General features: G+C 38.5%; 1 long non-coding RNA gene across 2 annotated transcripts; it reads right to left on the bottom strand.

The window, feature by feature from the left end:
- Positions 1 to 480: 480 nt before the first annotated feature.
- On the bottom strand, positions 481 to 9898 carry LOC119522038. Of its 2 annotated transcripts, XR_005214464.1 has the most exons (4): positions 9788 to 9898; positions 9010 to 9109; positions 8732 to 8801; positions 481 to 600 (listed from the first exon to the last, which is right to left on the bottom strand). It is a non-coding gene; the product is annotated as an uncharacterized LOC119522038 (long non-coding RNA). The 2 variants fall into 2 exon arrangements; XR_005214463.1 differs by lacking the exon at positions 9788 to 9898 and having other exon boundaries at positions 9010 to 9144.
- Positions 9899 to 18760: the final 8862 nt, after the last annotated feature.

Below are 18760 nucleotides of genomic sequence, written 5' to 3' on the forward strand. Positions count from 1 at the left end.
TGTGGGAATATGATCACCCCACACAGAGTCAAAATCCTCCTCCCTATAGTCCCCTGCAGTTCCCTAAACATCTTGCTTGTTCTCCTAACTGTTCTCCAAGTTCTACACCTCTTCTCACTCTACTCGGGCCCCACTAGGCTGGCTGCAGCTCAGTCACATTTGTACCTGCTATTCCCACATTCACTAACTCCTTTCCATTTAAGTTTTTTCTTCCCTCATAGGCAATTTCCATCCCCTAGAGAGTAAATTCCACAGTGCCAGGGTCTGTATGCTTTGGTTTTAGTTTTTCCAGTATTCCTGGTGCCTAGGACTGGTTAATACATGAAGGATCACATCAGAGTGTTATTTTAATTGGAAAAATTGAGAAAACCTGTTCAAAAACAGGGTTACTTCCTGGTGAAAGAAAATGTCAAAAAACCTGTTAAAAAACAAGAATCCAGAATCATGCCCAACACTCTACAATCAGACTCACTGGAGTAAGCCATAAATAGAAGGGATTCTTGCATGCAAAGTCAACTGGACCATGAGGCATAGCTGTGGAAGGTGGAGCGGTCCCAGATCTAGGTCTGCTGAAGAAGTACTTGTGCTGTAGGATGTCACCTAACACACGAGGAAAAGGAAAATCATGTCACATTCCATACAACACATGGGAAAACAATGAAGGAAGGGAAACCGGAGATTCCTTATCTAAAGAATTTATCATTTAGAAGTCGGTTAACAGGAAGTATTAAATACCTTGGTCCTACAATTTAACGTAGCTCCCGTGGGGCCATTTATTCTGATCCAATCAAAGGGCCATCATTTCCCCATCAAAGCTCATTCATTTGGAGATGCTGTGAGGTGGCAGATGAGCCAGGTAAACTCAAAAACCACATTAGAGGCAACAAACTGAAACCTTCCTCAAGCTTTCTCTCTGAAATACTTTCCTGTAAGAGGCCCCTTAAGTCCATGCCTGCCAAGAAAAATCCCTCATATCCATCAATGTGGACAGAAAATTTTCTTTAAAAAAAAAAAAAAAAAAAAAGGCTGTGACATACTCCTGATGTTCATATTCCAAGAAAAGTCTCTGGAAAGTTTTAGTCTTGGACAGATTTGGACAGGACTCATTATGATATCCTACAAATGTCAGAGAGGACAGTTTCCCGAAAGAAAAAAACCATTGCCTCTCTCCACTGTTGACCTTCAGCTTTGTGCTCAGGTGTTAGTGTTTTTGTTTGTTTGGCTTGTTTCCTCTTTGTTAGACCTAAGCTTTGGAGTTTCATTTATCAAATGATTGGCATTTCATCTCTTGGTGATATTTTAATCAGAGTCAAAGCCTGGAAATAGTCTTTTCTCAAAATATTGTCACTCAGGTGTGAATTTATTTTTTACCCAAGCAACTGTTGACTATTAGCTTGTCCCATGTTTGAAGGAAAAGCCAAGGTCACTCTTCCCATTTTCTAAAGCTGCTAGAAATGCAACATACCAGAAATGTATTGGCTTTTACAATGGGGATTTATTAGTTCACAAATTTATAGTTCTAAGGCCACAAGAGTGTCCAAACTAAGGCATCAACTAGAGGATACCTTCACTGAAAAATGGCCAGTGGCATCCAGAACACCTCTGTCAGCTGGGATGGCAAGTGGCTGGTGTCTGCTAGTCCTTTGTTCCTGGGTTGCATTGCTTTCAGCTTCTGACTCTAGTGGCTTCCTCCTTAAGTGCTATGGGTTCTCACTTAGCTTCTCTGAGGCAAACTCTGGATTACACATCTTATCTTCACTCCAAAATGCCTTTCTCAATTTCTTCAGCATTTGGGTCTGGGTCTTGTTGGCCCTTGAGCTATCTTAAGGACTCCAGTAAACTCATCCAGACCCACCTTGAATGGGCGGGGTCACACCTCCATGGATATAATCTAATCAAAAGGTCCCACCAATTGGGTGTGTCACATCTCCATGGAAACAACCCAATCAAAAGGTTCCACCCACAATGAGTCTGCCTTTACATGATTACATTAAAAGAACATGGCGGCTGCCATTAAACAAACAGGAAACTACAAATGCTGGAGGGGATGTGGAGAAATTGGAACTCTTATTCACTGTTGGTGGGACTGTATAATGGTTCAGCCACTCTGGAAGTCAGTCTGGCAGTTCCTTAGAAAACTAGATACAGAGCTACCATTCGATCCGGCGATTGCACTTCTCGGTATATACCCGGAAGATCGGAAAGCAGTGACACGAACAGATATCTGCACGCCAATGTTCATAGCAGCATTATTCACAATTGCCAAGAGATGGAAACAACCCAAATGTCCTTCAACAGATGAGTGGATAAATAAAATGTGGTATATACACATGATGGAATACTACGCGTCAGTAAGAAGGAACGATCTCGGGAAACATATGACAACATGGATGAACCTTGAAGACATAATGCTGAGTGAAATAAGCCAGGCACAAAAAGAGAAATATTATATGCTACCACTAATGTGAACTTTCAAAAATGTAAAACAAATGGTTTATAATGTAGAATGTAGGGGAACTAGCAGTAGAGAGTAATTAAGGAAGGGGGAACAATAATCCAAGAACAGATAAGCTTTTTAACGTTCTGGGGATGCCCAGAAATGACTATGGTCTGTTAATTTCTGATGGATATAGTAGGAACAAGTTCACAGAAAGGTTGCTATATTATGTAACTTTCTTGGGGTAAAGTAGGAACATGTTGGAAGTTAAGCAGTTATCTTAGGTTAGTTGTCTTTTTCTTACTCCCTTGTTATGGTCTCTTTGAAATGTTCTTTTATTGTATGTTTGTTTTCTTTTTAACTTTTTTTTTCATACAGTTGATTTAAAAAAGAAGGGAAAGTTAAAAAAAAAAAAAAGAAAAAGAAAAACAAGGAAAAAAAAATGATGTAGTGCCCCCTTGAGGAGCCTGTGGAGAATGCAGGGGTATTCGCCTACCCCACCTCCATGGTTGCTAACATGACCACAGACATAGGGGACTGGTGGTTTGATGGGTTGAGCCCTCTACCATAAGTTTTACCCTTAGGAAGACGATTGCTGCAAAGGAGAGACTAAGCCTCCCTATAATTGTGCCTAAGAGCCTCCTCCCGAATGCCTCTTTGTTGCTCAGATGTGGCCCTCTCTCTCTGGCTAAGCCAACTTGAAAGGTGAAATCACTGCCCTCCCCCCTACGTGGGATCAGACACCCAGGGGAGTGAATCTCCCTGGCAACGTGGAATATGACTCCCGGGGAGGAATGTAGACCTGGCATCGTGGGACGGAGAACATCTTCTTGACCAAAAGGGGGATGTGAAAGGAAATGAAATAAGCTTCAGTGGCAGAGAGATTCCAAAACGAGCCGAGAGGTCACTCTGGTGGGCACTCTTACGCACACTTTAGACAACCCTTTTTAGGTTCTAAAGAATTGGGGTAGCTGGTGGTGGATACCTGAAACTATCAAACTACAACCCAGAACCCATGAATCTCGAAGACAGATGTATAAAAATGTAGCTTATGAGGGGTGACAATGGGAGTGGGAAAGCCATAAGGACCACACCCCACTTTGTCTAGTTTATGGATGGATGAGTAGAAAAATAGGGGAAGGAAACAAACAGACAAAGGTACCCAGTGTTCTTTTTTACTTCAATTGCTCTTTTTCACTCTAATTATTATTCTTGTTATTTTTGTGTGTGTGCTAATGAAGGTGTCAGGGATTGATTTAGGTGATGAATGTACAACTATGTAATGGTACTGTAAACAATCGAAAGTACGATTTGTTTTGTATGACTGCGTGGTATGTGAATATATCTCAATAAAATGATTAAAAAAAAAAAAAGAACATGGCTAGTTGACAAACTAAGATAATGTAAGAAACCAACCATTTATCTCTGGATAGAATATATATGAAGTGAAATTAAAAACTCACTACTTAATAAATCAGACCCTTGACTTGAGGTTTTCTCTTCTGAAACTCAGGGTTGTAAATAGGAGGCTGAGCCCTCCTAAAATTATGCCTAAGAGGCACCTCCAGGGAACCTCTTTTGTTGCTCAGATGTGGCCTTTCTCTCTCTAAGCCCAACTCAGCAAACAAATTCATCCTCCTCCCCCACCAGAGGGACATGACTGCCAGGGAATGAATCTCCTTGGCAATGTGGGACATGGTTCCCAGGAATGAGCCTGGCCCTGGCAGTGAGGGATTGAAAATGCCTACTTGATCAAAAGGAGCAGGGGGGGGGGGAAGAAAGGTTAACAAGCTGAGGTCACAGTGGCTGAGAGATCCCAAAAAGAGTCAAGAGGCTATCCTGGAGGTTTCTCTTATGCAAGCTCCAGCCGGACATCCCAAATGGCCACAGTATGCCAGGCCCTTACCAGAAATACTCAGCAAATACCTAGGTCCCTACCTGAGATTCTATACAAGATTCACTAAGTTTTCTCTCTCAGAAACTTAAATCCTCCAGAATGTTCCTATGCCAGACAAGTCCTAAAATCCAGAGGCAGCAGCTTCTTTTAGAACAACAATCAGATACAGCCCCCTTCCCCATACTGGGGACACCCCCATTTAATATGAACAAGTTAGGGTGCTCACTGCCTAGACACCTGTGCTGGCTTATACATATTATGTCCCCCAGAAAAAGCCATATTCTTTAATGCAATCTTGTAGGGACAGACATATAAGTGTTGATTAGATTGGAATCTTTTGATCATTTCCACGGAGATGTGATTCAATCAACTGAGTGAAATGTTTGATTGGATAATTTCCATGGAGGTGTTACCCCGCCCATTCAGGGAGAGTGTTAATTGGATCACTGGAGTCATATAAAGGAGTTCACAGACAGAAGGACCTCAGAGCAACTAAGAGTGATGTGTTAGAGAAGAGGTGAAGCTGAGAGAGACATTTTGAAGACAGCCATTGGAAGCTGACACTGACATTTTGGAGAAAGCCATTTTTGAAACCAGAACTCCGGAGCAGACACCAGCCACGTGCCTTCCCAGCTAACAGAGGTTTTCTGGATGCCGTTGGCCAGCCTTCAGTGAAGGTACCCTGTTGTTGATGCCTTACCTTGGACACTTTATGGCCTTAAGACTGTAATTTTGTAACCAAATAAACCCCCTTTATAAAAGCCAATCCATTTCTGGTATTTTGCTTAATGGCAGCATTAGCAAACCAGAACAAAAATCAACACTCAAAAATGAATAATAAAAATGAAGGAAAACAAGTGAACAAAGCCTAAGGGACCTGTGGGACACCATCAAATGGACAAACTGTGCCAGTTTGGATGTATTATTTCCCCCAAAACACCAGTATCTTTCATGCAGTCTTGTGTGGGCAGACGTATTAGTGTTGACTAGACTGTAATTCTTTGATTGTTTCCATGGAGATGCAACTCACCCAACTGTAGGTGATAACTCTGATTAAATACTTTTCATGGAGGTGTGGCCCTGTCCATTCAGTATGGGCCTTGATTAGTTCACTGGAGCACTATATAAGCTCAGACACAAGGAGCGAGCTTGCTACAGTCAAGAGGGACATTTTGAAGAATGCATAGGAGCTGAGACAGGAGCTGCAGCTTACAGAGACATTTTGGAGATGGTCTTTGAAAGCAGACTTTTGCTCTGGAGAAGCTAAGAGAGGACAAATGCCCCAAGAGCAAATAAGAGTGACATTTTTGAGGAACTGCAGCCTACAGAGGAATGTCCTGGGAGAAAGCCATTTTGAAACCAGAATTCTGGAGCAGATGCCAACCACGTGCCTTCCCAGCTAACAGAGGTTTTCCAGACACCATTGGCAATCCTCCAGTGAAGGTACCCTTTGTTGATGCCTTATCTTGGACACTTTAGGGCCTTAAGACTGTAACTTTGTAACGAAATAAACCCCCTTTATAAAAGCCAATCCATTTCTGTTTTGCAAAAGGGCAGCATTAGCAAATCAGAACACCCCTGAAGATGGAGAAAGAAATTAAGTAAGAGGAAGGGGTAGAAACAAACAAGATTTAACAAAGGTCTATGAATAATGAAACTAAATATAAATATAAATATATGTATTTGTTTAGATGCTAGGATGTTGGAATAGCTATAAGGGGGTGGAAGACATGGTAGAACTATAACCCATAACATTCTTGGAAATTTGCTCTAAAGCTACTCATTGAATTGTGCTTTGAAAGCCTTCACCATTCTGTGTATACCATACATTGCATAATAAGGAAAGAACTGAAACTGGAACCATAACTCATAACTTTTGAAATAACCTGTATAACTGCTTATTGAGCTGTATATCAAAAATTAACACCTTTCTGTGTGTATGTTATATTTTACAATAATGGAAGTAGCTGAAGTTGTAGAAATGTGACCCATAATATTCTTTGAAATTTGCTACTTGTCAAATCGTATTTTGAAAGTTATCACTATTATGTATATATGTTAAAGTTCACAATAAAAAATGCATTAGAAATTTTTTTAAAAGTGAAAAAAAGAACATGGTGTCTTATAGGGTACATAATAGATTCGACCTAGCACAGTCACCAACAATGAATTGGTGTGATTGAACGTTCTCAGTCTTGGCACTCAAGCATGCAATAAATGGCAGATCTTTGCAGAATGATTTGATCTTTCTTGTTTATCTTAGAGATAAACTATTGAAAAATGTAGAATAGACAACATCTTTTATCTGACCAACACTCATAGAACTACAAATGTATTCAATATGTTAAAATAGGTGGTAAAACTAAAACCTTTCCCACGAGATCCCCTTCATTGGTATCACTAATCATGATGATAATTCTCCTTGATGTACCTTGGGTTTGGCAAACTATAGGATATATGGAGGCCGTATGTGTCTTAGTAACTAAACCACTTATTTATTCACCCTAAATACTGCTTGGCACTAATTTTGTCTCCACCATTGGGTCTAGATCTCTGAACTTTAACCAAACACTTGGGACAAGTTCTGTGTCCACGTTGCTAGACCTCTAGGTGGTAAACCTCTTTCCATCATGGCATATGATGGATGTTCTCTGTCAGTTTTAAAGGGAGACCACTGCCACTCCTCAGAGACCCTCCTGCCTGCTGCTCTCTGAAGCAGAGCAGAATTTTCCACCCTTGCAAGCCTCACACACTGTGTGAGCTGCATGTCTCCATTGGATCTCTCACCTGATATCTCCCCTAGGGGCCCTCTGTCTGGATCTATCCTGCGTCTCCACTGCAGACTCATAGTTCCACTTAACTTGAAGGTAAGGAAACAAGAGTTGTCCTCCCAATTTCAGAGGATGGTGGTAAAGTAGGCATCATAATCTGTCTCTGCAAATCACCATAAGCAGCTCACAGTGTTCTGTTCCCCATAATGCATGAGGTATTCCTTGGGGCTTTTCCCAGACCCTTGCCTATACCCCGTCATGACAGAACAAAGTAGCCACCTGTCCCGTCTCAGCTCCTTTTCCCACTTTCACCTCGACACCTCCTGAGATAATCTATTTAATTATCACCAAATTCTCTCAGGTGGAGCACTCGTTCCATGTCAGACACCGTGTACTCTAGAGCTCTACTTAAAGGAGAGATCTGTGTGTTTTTAACTTTCGATGACTTTTCCCACAGACACAAATGTATCTTGTGTGTAATTCAAGAAATGTATTTAAAATTTAGAAATCTGGTGATGACATCAGGAAGCAGCCAGTAGAAATGAAATGGGGAATGGCGTGCGTCTCTCAGGAGAGAAGCTCAAGGTTATGTAGAAGCAAGGAATGCTTTCTTCTTATTGTTGATTCTGATGCCACGCAGAAGTGCATGTCTCAGTTTCTTGATGTCGTTATGTTTTTTGGGGGAGTGAATAGAGGACAAAACTTTAGTTGTGTTAACCCATTAACAGCCTGATAGGGGTGAGCATCAAAATATAGGGGTTCAAGGATTGGAGGAGATGGGAGGTTAAACCCAGATGAATTTTCATGTGGAATGTACTACATTGCATCTCTGACATAGGAGGGTTCGTTTGGAACTTTTCCAAGGATATATACCACATATTTACATAAATACCAGGTCCAGGACTGAGTTACACTCCTCTCCTCTAATTATTATTATTATTTTTTTTTGGTAGCTTAAATATATGAATTTCAGCCCTGAGTTGGTGGTAGTTTCCTTTTCTCTTTTTTTTTTTTCCCAACAGGATAAAAGGTCATGATTTAGCCAAAATTAATGTCATTTTCTGAGGATATCTCCCTTTAATAAATTAAAAATCGCACTTATTTTCCCATGCCTAGAGTGATTTCATCCAATATAGCATGTGTGTGTAAGTGGGTTTGTTTTGGAAGGCCACATGTGATCCATGACTATGTAAAATGAAAGTATGTTTAGAAATGACAACTTCTCCTAAGCCCACTGCCCAGAGATTACTGCTGCATGAGCAAAGCAAGTAGGGCTGATTGTATAATACCAAAAACTGAATCTTTGTCTCCTTAAATTCTTTGCCACGGTTCCCCGCCTCAGCTGACTTCTGCTACTTTCTCTTCAATGACCATCATTTCCATAATTCTTGCATGATAATGCTTGGTCACCAAATTGCATCTGGCTTCATCACCACAATTTGACCTTGTAAGGTCTCAGTGGAAACAAAGTTACCTGGCATCCCAAGAGTGGCCTTTCGTGGCAAAATTTTAAGTTATTGGCACAAGAGTAATTACTTTCAAAAAGATGGAACCTACTCAAGTCAGCATATTTGCTTGTTGAATTAATTAACATAGTGGCATGGATAACAGAAGAGTTTAACTTACTCTCATTATATAGGAAGGCTTAAAGTCAGCGTTTCCAAGTCCCTAAATTCAGAGCTCTTAGGACAAGGATCTGCAAAGAAAAAAAAAAAAGAAAAGAAAAAAAACAGGAAGAGGAAAAAAGCAAGTGATGAACAACATTTCCAAAGATATTTTAAGGTACAGATTTTATAAAGGATAATTACTGGTTAAAGGAACTTAAAAGAATTAAGTTGGTTTCCTGATATTATGTGTATACATTAGTTGAATTATACATTCAGGAAAAAGTATAGTTGCATTACCTGCATCACTGAGATTTATGATATTTTCTTCTGGAATTCCTTCTTTCTTTGTCAACTCTGAATTTCTCAATGAGTCCTTCATCAATGTAATTTCCTCTGCCTGAAAATCATCATGCAAAAGGAAGAATGTTCTCCATTAAGATCCAGAAGAAATTCGCAATACATAGTGACACAAATGGATGTCAAACCCAGTTATTCATTTAGAATTCATCACGGTCTAAATAACTGATATTATCACATCACAAATATGGTTTTCTGACTTAGGTCTACAACCGCAATCCAACCCTGTGAAATTTATTTATCCACATTGTTTGCTGGCCTCCAAAAATACATCAAGATCTGCATGAATTTTGGTACCAGTTCTTCTGGAATCTCTTACTTCTTGTGTCTAGACCCAATATTCATGCCCTCTCTTGACTGAAATAAACTAGAATATGTTTCAATCCTTTGCCAGAAAGCATGGCTCCCTGACATAGATATCAGAGACCACTTATTCTTATTAGCATATCACATTCCTGTTTTGCAAATCCCTGTTCTTGTCAATGGGAACCTCACATCACAAAGAATACAGCACACGTATCAAATGCTTTACAGTTGTTTGGGGATTGAAACCATCAATGTGTATGAGACAACAGATTTGAACATTAAATATTTATGAAGATTTATTGTAAACCCTGGAATCTAGTTTTAAACATGTCATAAAAGGAAGAGTTAGGGGTTGACTTACATAGCGCCATGGCCTGAAATTAATTCTTGGAGGTTGGGATGGGATACATACCAAAGATTTCAGTCATCTTGGTGACCAAGTCTTCCTCATCCACGTTGGTAGCATGTACTATTCATAGCAGCTTTTGTTGCATAAATAACTTGGAATAAAGTTTTACCTGCATCTGTTGGGGGGGGGGTTGGAAATCAACTTGTGCAGCACATAAATTGAGTTATACAAGATTAGACTTATCCTGGCTAACTGAGCATACTGTTGGCAATACTTACTGTACCAATGACTGTGGAATCACTTTTTCTTTGCAGTAAATGCAATAATCAATTAGGAAAGCAAGGAAGGTTGTGGGAACTTTTCCGTACATCCACTCCCATAAAAGGGTCCACATATCTTCTTGCCTTACAATGATGTTTCTAAACCATGTGTTCTAACCATGCCAAAAATTTTGTAGACATGAATTGTGTTCTACTATAAATAGAAGTACATATTTTGTTTCTGGACACATGACAGCAATTCTTGTCATTCCTTGGAACCACAACCCAGGAAAATTATGTCACGATTGAACCCTGCCACTCACTACACAATATGGAGTAGAGTCAATTTTGCACATAAGGAGAGGCAGGGGTGACACGTGACAATTACTTTCCCACTAGCAAAGGACACCCTCAACTCTCTGGACACAGCCATCCCTCTGCCAGGAATGCCACTTTAAGGGACAAGAACAAACCTTGATTGAGTTTTCATGGTCACTATACCCTATAACTTTCTATCTTCCAGCGACAATATACTCTACATTAATTAAATCACTTATCAGAGGTGTTTTTCAATCTGCACCAATGTGAGTAACTTCCTGGAATATTTTCAGTCTTAGTAAAAATCCCAGGAGCATCTGAAACAACTTCAGTATTTTATAGCCCCAAATCTGTAGATCAATCTCATGGAAGCTCACTCTAAACCCATGGATCTTGGATGGTGTTGAGATGTTTTGTATCATATTATGCACGTCTCTTCAGATACTTAGTCAAGGAGGTCATACAATGGTTTTACCAAGGATACATTTAGCAGAAAAATGAAATAGGTTTCTGAAGTTAATGAAGGTCATGGCTGTCATTATATAAGTTATCTCCTCTCAGTCTTCTTAGAAGTCATGTGGGAAAGCTACTGCAGGCATTTTACATATGATGGTTCCACATTATTTTCTCCAAGATAAAGATGCTTTCGTTTGCAATTCCCGGTTCCCATTGGCTTTAAAGACAACCCCATCTTTATCTTTCTCTTCCCTTCTTACATTTGTTGCATCAAAATCCACATAAATAATATGACAGAAAATGAGAAACGGAAAGGTAAGCTGTTAGAAGACATTCATGAGATTTACAAAAGAAATAAAATACATAGAAATAAAACCAAAATGAAACACTGGTATTTAGGTACTGTTGATACAGAAGACATGAAACTGGTGAATTGTAGAGCAGTATATCTAGAATAGGTATATTTTTACTAGTATGTTTATAGCATAATCATTTTGCTAGGTCTTATTAAGGCAAACATTAGAAACACAGATTCATACAATTAAATTTTAATCAAGTATTTACTCACTGAGTTATCTAAAATTTGGGATGTTATGTCCAGTGAATAGAAAAAGGACAGAAATCTGAACAAAGATCCTCTTTGCTTTTACAAGGAGTTCTGACTATGAAAGAACGAGCTTGATTTATGAAAACACTGTTTTCTTTAGAACTTAATCAAATCAAACCTTTACCAGATTTATTTTTTAAGGGTGCTTGGTTATAGAAAATAGATCTTGATATTTATACTCAAGAAAGATGTTACTGTTTAGTTTTTTGTCATTTTTAATTATATCACACCCTTTCCTATAACATTCTGAAATAAACATCCTCAACAAACATTCTTACTGAATTACAGAAATGCATTCAAAATTTTATGGACCTCGGAACCTATGGTTTATCCCACTGCATATGATAAAGTTATATGTTGGAAAATTAAGTGGCTGCTCTTCCAATTGTAAGCAGAATTGCAATTCAGACATTTATTGTTCTTCTAGGAATCTGAGAGAAGTAATTCTATTCTTAATATATTTTCAGCAGGAAACATGGGTACTTACATTCAATTTCATAAGAATTTCCTGTTTTTTTTTCCAGTTACAGTTGCTCTTATGCATTTTCCATTAACTCTTGAAAACAAACAGCTTCATCTTAACTGAGATACAATAGTACAATTTCCATATAAATCAGGATGTTCCATGTTTAACCCTAATAAACTCTGGGTTAGACATCATGAGCGCCTTGACAACAGAACCTTCAAAAAAAGTATGGTCTTTTTCTGAGTATGTGGAATCAGAGCAGTGATCCCCAAGTAATCAGCAACCAAAAATAAGCTATATTTAAACAAAATGAAAACATAAAAACATTAAAGTTTAGAAAAGAAGAATCCTCGGTTCCTTAAAAAGTAAAAAAAAAAAAAAATCCTTAAACTAGAGGGTGTTGGTATAAAGGTAAGAATTCATGTTTCTAAACATCAATGATTTCTTAGTAGACAGAAATCATAAAACATGATGGAGTAAGTTTAATATCAAAATCACCAACTCCTTTTCTTCCATCATTAAGAAAATTAAACACCAAGTCTCATGTACACACCCACATTCACCCACAACTGTGCATTTGTATGCATACATATAGATTTAATAGATTATATCCGTCCATTATATATAACATATATGATAATGATGTGACAAAGGACATAATACATGTGTATGTGTGTATACATACATGTATGTATACTAAAGTTATTTCTGTTCAGAGTATATGAAGACTTTATATAATAAAAATCATAAAATGAGAAACAATCAAATTAAAAATTGGTAAGATATTTGAACATATGCTTCACCAATAGATAAAATGCATAAATGTTCACTGCTAAGACTCCTGACGTAAAGGTAAATTAAAACCCCAGAGAGACACGACTACTTCACAATCACTATAATGCAGAAAATTGCAAACGATGGCAACACCAGGTCGGAGAAAGAGTAAGAGTCTCTGAGTATCATATATGTCTGGTGACAATGTAAAATGATTCAGTGAAAGTTTCTCATCATTAAATAAATACTTTAACCGTGATGTGCCGATTGCACTCCCGGATGTTTACCCAAGAGAAATGAGAACATATGTCAACACAAAAACCAGTACAGAAACCCTCAGATTATTGGTGGAAAGCTCCTAGCTGCCGATTAATCGGAGAATGTGTAGACTGTGGTATTGCCAAACCCTAATTCTACTGGGCAACGAAAACAGGATGAATTACTGAGAAATGCATCCAAGTGGATAAATTTAAAACACCATGCTCAGTGAGAGAAGCCAGTTGCCAAAGACGCCACCTTCTCTAATTCCATTATATGAAGTTCTAGGGCAGGGGAAAGAAAGGAGAACAGACGCAGTGCCTGGGAGATGGGGAGGCATGAACTGGGAAGGGAAACGGGACTTTCCAGTGGGGTGGTGGTGACAAGGCATATGCATTTCTCAAACCTGATTTACACACTCCAAAGGGGGAATTTTAGTACATGTATATTATAGCTCACTAATTTTTAAAAGGAGTGGCTACATATAATACCATGTAAACACAGAAGGAAACAAAAATGTAAAAAATGGGAAAGAAACAGTTCATCTGATGCTCTTGAAAAATTATCAAAAATGGATAGGTAGTTTTATCAGATCACATTGTAACTTCTTTTGCTGATTGTCATAGAGTTCATTACAAGTGATTTCATTTATTTTGTTTTTATTCTTTAAGCTACGTGTCTTATGCTTTGACATGTGAGAGAATGTGTGTGCGTGTGTGTAGGGGACATAGCAAAAGAGAGGAAGAGAAATTGCTGAAAAAAATTTTGCTGTTGATTGCTGGAGTCCATTTCTAATTCAAGAAATAACCACAGTCCACAGAAATCTCCTTCATTCAATTTCTAAAACACACTTCTTTTTTGTATCTCACCTTTACTCCTTATAACAGGTGAATGCCCCCCCCAGTCTGAGCCTTTACATTTTTCCCCAATTCCTCAGATTGCTAACTTTGTTCCTCTCCTGATTTCAACCCCTTACACATAATTTAAACTAATAATTCCACATATAATTTCTTCATAAGCTAATTTTTCTTTTCTTCCAACTAGGAAGTTTGTCCAAGTTTTGCAAACTAGACCAATATTTCCTTCAAGTCTGTCTCCTAGAGCAGCTCCCTCCAAATTTCCTCTTATTGCCAAATGCATTGAAAAAATATTGCATCATCTTTTATTTATGTTCTTACTAAAATGCCTGCAATACAGCAAGCATTTCATGAATAGTAACTAAGGAATTGGAAGCTTTAATCAACTTAATAATTGATTTTAATGGTCATGATTAAGCTTGTCATGGTAGAGAACATTTTGCATTGATCCTTTTATTCACAACTTTTTGGAGCATGTTTCTCCTAATTCCAAAACTTTAAAAAATTATACATGAAAGATTTGACTAGTCAGGAAGGACTTGAGTATGTTTAAGTTAGTACTCATTCCTTGCTTCCTCTGTCCCTCAATTCTTTGGTGAGATGAGTCAAGTGTCGCTTCCTTGGGTCCTTGTCCCCAAAGCCAATGTCCATGGTGTCCTTAGGGTCTTCAACCAGTAAGGATGACACAACCCTGAAGAAACTGCTAAGTAAAATCTCCTGGGTTATGCTTCTTCAGCATAAGCCACATATTTGACTGCAAACATGGAATCAGACTTTCTCAAGAGACAGACACTTCTGTGGGGTTTGTTTCATGCAATACTTACTTACATGGAATAATATTTGAAGATAACCGTGCCATCTTTATCCTTAAATTCAATATTACAGATATAAGTCCTGAATGCCCATTTATGTCCAGCTTCTCTTTGTTATCAGCTGCAACAAAAATGAGGTTCCAGGGTCCTGAAAACTAAAAACCAATGTTACCGTAAGAAAGCTTAGTCAATCTTTTTTTATTTCCCCAAGATTATCCATCATGAGTTTCCATTCCCCTTTAACTTTGCATAAAAATATCTAATATTAGTGAACAAGGCAGGTTTTATGAGGTCATCTGAAAACCCAAAGTCAATGGTAAAACAAGAAGGTGAGTTATTCCTGACATAGCTGAAACTGCATTAACAAAACTTACAAGGAACTCAAATTCAAGATCCAGTTTCTTTGGCCTATAAACCTGATGCATTCTAGATGTATAGGAGGGTATAAGTAGCAGGTACATAGGAAGATAGCTAGGTTGTGAGGTGGATAGACCTAGGTGTCCATACATTTGAATCCATGCCTAAAAATCCCAAAAGAGGTAGACACACAGACCTCCTCCTTCCCGGGCAACCTACACCTCATACCTTTGAGAGTTCATCCACAGATGGAGGTTTCTGGTTAGCAACAACCAGAGCAAGCAGAGGAGTCAACAGTAGAATCTTCATCTTGCTGGAGCTTGTCAGTCCCTCTTCTGGAAGAGCCAAGAGTGGACCAGGAGTTGGGGAGATTCTGAAATGCTGCCTCTTTTATATCAGCTCTTCGTCGACATAGTACGTTATCTACTTGTTGTTAGCAATAAGGAACCATCTTAAAATATTGACAGTCAGCATCCTGGTTAGCAGTCATATTCTCTGAGGATTTTGTAGAATTTGTGCAAATTACTCCTTCTCCCCATGGTTACCTAAAAGAATTTCAGGAACTGGGTAAGGTGGGTTGCTTGGATCCAGTCTGCATATCTTAGATGACGTACCTGGAACAAACCCTGTTCTTCAGTCCTTCCCACTAATTTTCATGGAATTAAACCTTCTGGCCCCAGCACAGCTCCTTCATTTTCATGGTTGGAGAACAAAAGGAACACACAGCAGAGAACAGCATGTTCATTTACCTGGCTATGTTGCATAGGAGGTGGGATTTCTCACAGGTACTAATGTCAAGGTCTTGCTGTGTAACACATCTGTGTTGAGCTCATGATTCCAGGCCTGCAGGTAGAAGAACAGACAGGTAAATTCCCAACAAGAGAAAGGAATTCAATGTTGTAGTAAAATGCTCTACTGCCAACCTGACTGACTATACTGTAAGCGAGATATATATTTTCAGACAAAAAGAAGGAATTCCTCATGAACTTACTATTAATTACGGAAATGCAGGTAAAAGAAATTGATCCTACATAAAATTTGGAGATGCAGAAAGGAAGAAAGCTCAATGAAAATGGCAAAGATGGGAGAAAACAAAATTGTTATGAGATTAAGAACTTGTTTGTAAAAAAAAAAAAAAAAAATCTTTGTATGTAAAATAAAAATAAATAAAAAGGTAGAAAGTCTTGTTTAGGGAAATCACATTCTGTAACAGAAACTGCAGAGTCTGGTCATCTTAGAAAATCTTCCCAGAAAAACTATCAAACCCTTTAAAAAAAAAAAAAAAGATGACTTTAAAAAAATGAATGGAGAATGAATATGCAATTGCACATTTGAAATGGATCATTGTAGTTAAGTGTTTCTCATATCCTTGTATTATCATAGAACAAAAATTGAATTAATTTGAACCTTTTCAGTGATATATTCTGTAACCACTAGGCATGAGATTGATAACAATTTATATAATTCAGCTTATTGAAAAAAAACTAAATATTCAATTGAACAAAATAAAATCAAATAAAGGTGATTAAATTAATGTCTATAGAAATATGCAGTTAATTTTATATATTATAAAACATATGGCTATATATTATTATACATGTGTACATGTGTATATAGTAATGAGGTAAATTAAAACATACTATAGTCTATATAAAAGGGAAAGATTATCAGGCCAGATTAAAAGCACACAGTATGTATGTTTCTGGAGACACACCTTAAATATGGAGAAGCAGAAAGGTTAAAAGTAAAAGGTTGGAAATAGGTTAGGAAAACAATAAAACATCTCTGGCTTCCCCAGTGATTCTGTAAAAAGCCCCAGCCTCCTGAGACACTGAAATATATATATGATTTCAAGATGAGGAACATTAGTTTTCACTTCTCCTAGAAACATTTTCAAATATCATAAAGATTAGCTCTGTAGCCATTTGTTTCCCTGATGATGGCTCTAATTGCTTTGGTCTAAAAAAGGTGAAAAAAGGTAACTTCTTTCCTCCAAGGCCAAATATTTTCCACCCAAACCAGGTCCAAGGTTAAGCCCCAAGATGTCCAGAAAACCCGGGTGACTATCTCCCTAGGTATTTGTGTTTCCAGGAGAAATTTCTCAGGTTCCTGGAGATATTTTATTTATATTTCAAAGGTCTGAAGGGAAGACTATAACCCCCTTTGTACACAGAAAAATGTCATTTTGTGTTTGGGGTGTCCCGCCACCCACAGAGGGCAAAGGATCAGGTTCTCACGCCCCCCGTCCCCCATGGATAAAGAGAGGAAAAAAGCAGTGTCTCCACACACTTATTATTTTCTGTGAAGAGTTTAATAAGAAATTAGTTTCTGGTCCAGAACACCTTGTGTGCACATTCTGGAAAAAGTTAATAAAAACCCAACCTCTAAACATAACTTGCTGTTGTGGATATGGTACTATCCAAAAAAAAAAAAAAAAAAAAAAAATAAGGGAAAAAAAAAACAATTGCAAGAGGAAAATAAGGATCAACTCATGATTATGAAAGGTGAGGCACAGCAAGAAAGCATAACAAACTGTATGTGACTCATGCTACAGCTTGGAACCACCAAAGCAAATACTGACAGAACTCTAAGTCCAATATCATAGCGAGAGACTTTAACACCCTCTTCTCAGAACTGAGAAAAAACTTTTATAAAATATCGGTATGAAGAAAGAAAATTTGGCTAAGCAAATTAGTGAAGTGGAACCAATTAATATATGTAAAATAATGAACATAGGAGAATACTTCTACTTTGAAAAGTACAGTAAAATGTTCTATATGCTGAAAGTTAAGATGTCTCAATACATTATAAAAAACTAAAATAATACAGATTATTATTAAATGCAGGCAAGCTGGAGATCACTAACAAAAAGGTGTCCACAAAATGCCCATGTGTTTGGAGTTTTGAATTAATTTCTAAGAAATCAATCGGTTAAATAGGAAATATTTTGAATTTAATCAAATGCTACATATCAAACCTGAGTAGTCTGGTCTAAGTGCTTTACACATCCCTCTCTAAATTCTTATAGCCACACTCTGAATGAGGCACTATTTTTAACCTTAGCTTACAGATGAGGAAACAGGGCACAGAAAGTTTAAGTAACTTGACAAAACACAGCTGTTATGTTGGGGTAAGAAATAAAGAAATGTATCATAAATAAGAATGAGATAAATTTACAACTGCTTAAACATCAACATGGCAATGTAAACAGCTACTGAAAACTTCTCTCCTGGGATTCAGTGAAAAAAAAAAAAAGGACAATTCTGAATTGTTTGAAAGTCTAGAGGAGTATATAGACTGGAGAAAGACCCTGTAGATGCCAAATTGAAGACAGAGAAGAAATATCCCAGGCAGACAAGCGAGTCAGTGTCTGGCCTGCCCAGAAAGCCACTGGGGAGTGGGCAGCTGAGCTGCAGAAAAGCGAGTCAGTGCTAGCCCTGGAGAGCTGCTGGAAAGCCACCGGGGAGTGGGGAGCTGAGCTGTAGATGAGAGGACCCACATCCAGGAACCCCCATGCTAGGGATTGGCCATTGCAGCAGATGAAGGAGAGCAGAAGGGGGTGGCTCTCCACACCCCCAGGCAGCCATCTTTGCAGCTGGCTGGGAGACACTCCTGCATGGTGCTGCAGCTGAGGTCCTCCTTTGGGGAGTTTGGAAATCCAGTGGGCTTGTGACAGTGTCCACCCGTCCTCCACGGAAGCCCACGGTGTGCATAGCCTAGAGGCAGGGGTGCTGCACAGAAGTGCTAGGATCCTTCCCCCAATCCCAGGGACATGTGGGTACCCTGCAGAGAGGGATTGTGGGGCATTTGAACTGGAGGGGGAGATGCACAGCTCTGCAGCAGCAGGGTGTCACCTGCAGCCATGGGAAAA

Source organism: Choloepus didactylus, chromosome X (genome assembly GCF_015220235.1).
Source record: "Choloepus didactylus isolate mChoDid1 chromosome X, mChoDid1.pri, whole genome shotgun sequence".
Classification (NCBI taxonomy): Eukaryota; Metazoa; Chordata; class Mammalia; order Pilosa; family Megalonychidae; genus Choloepus; species Choloepus didactylus.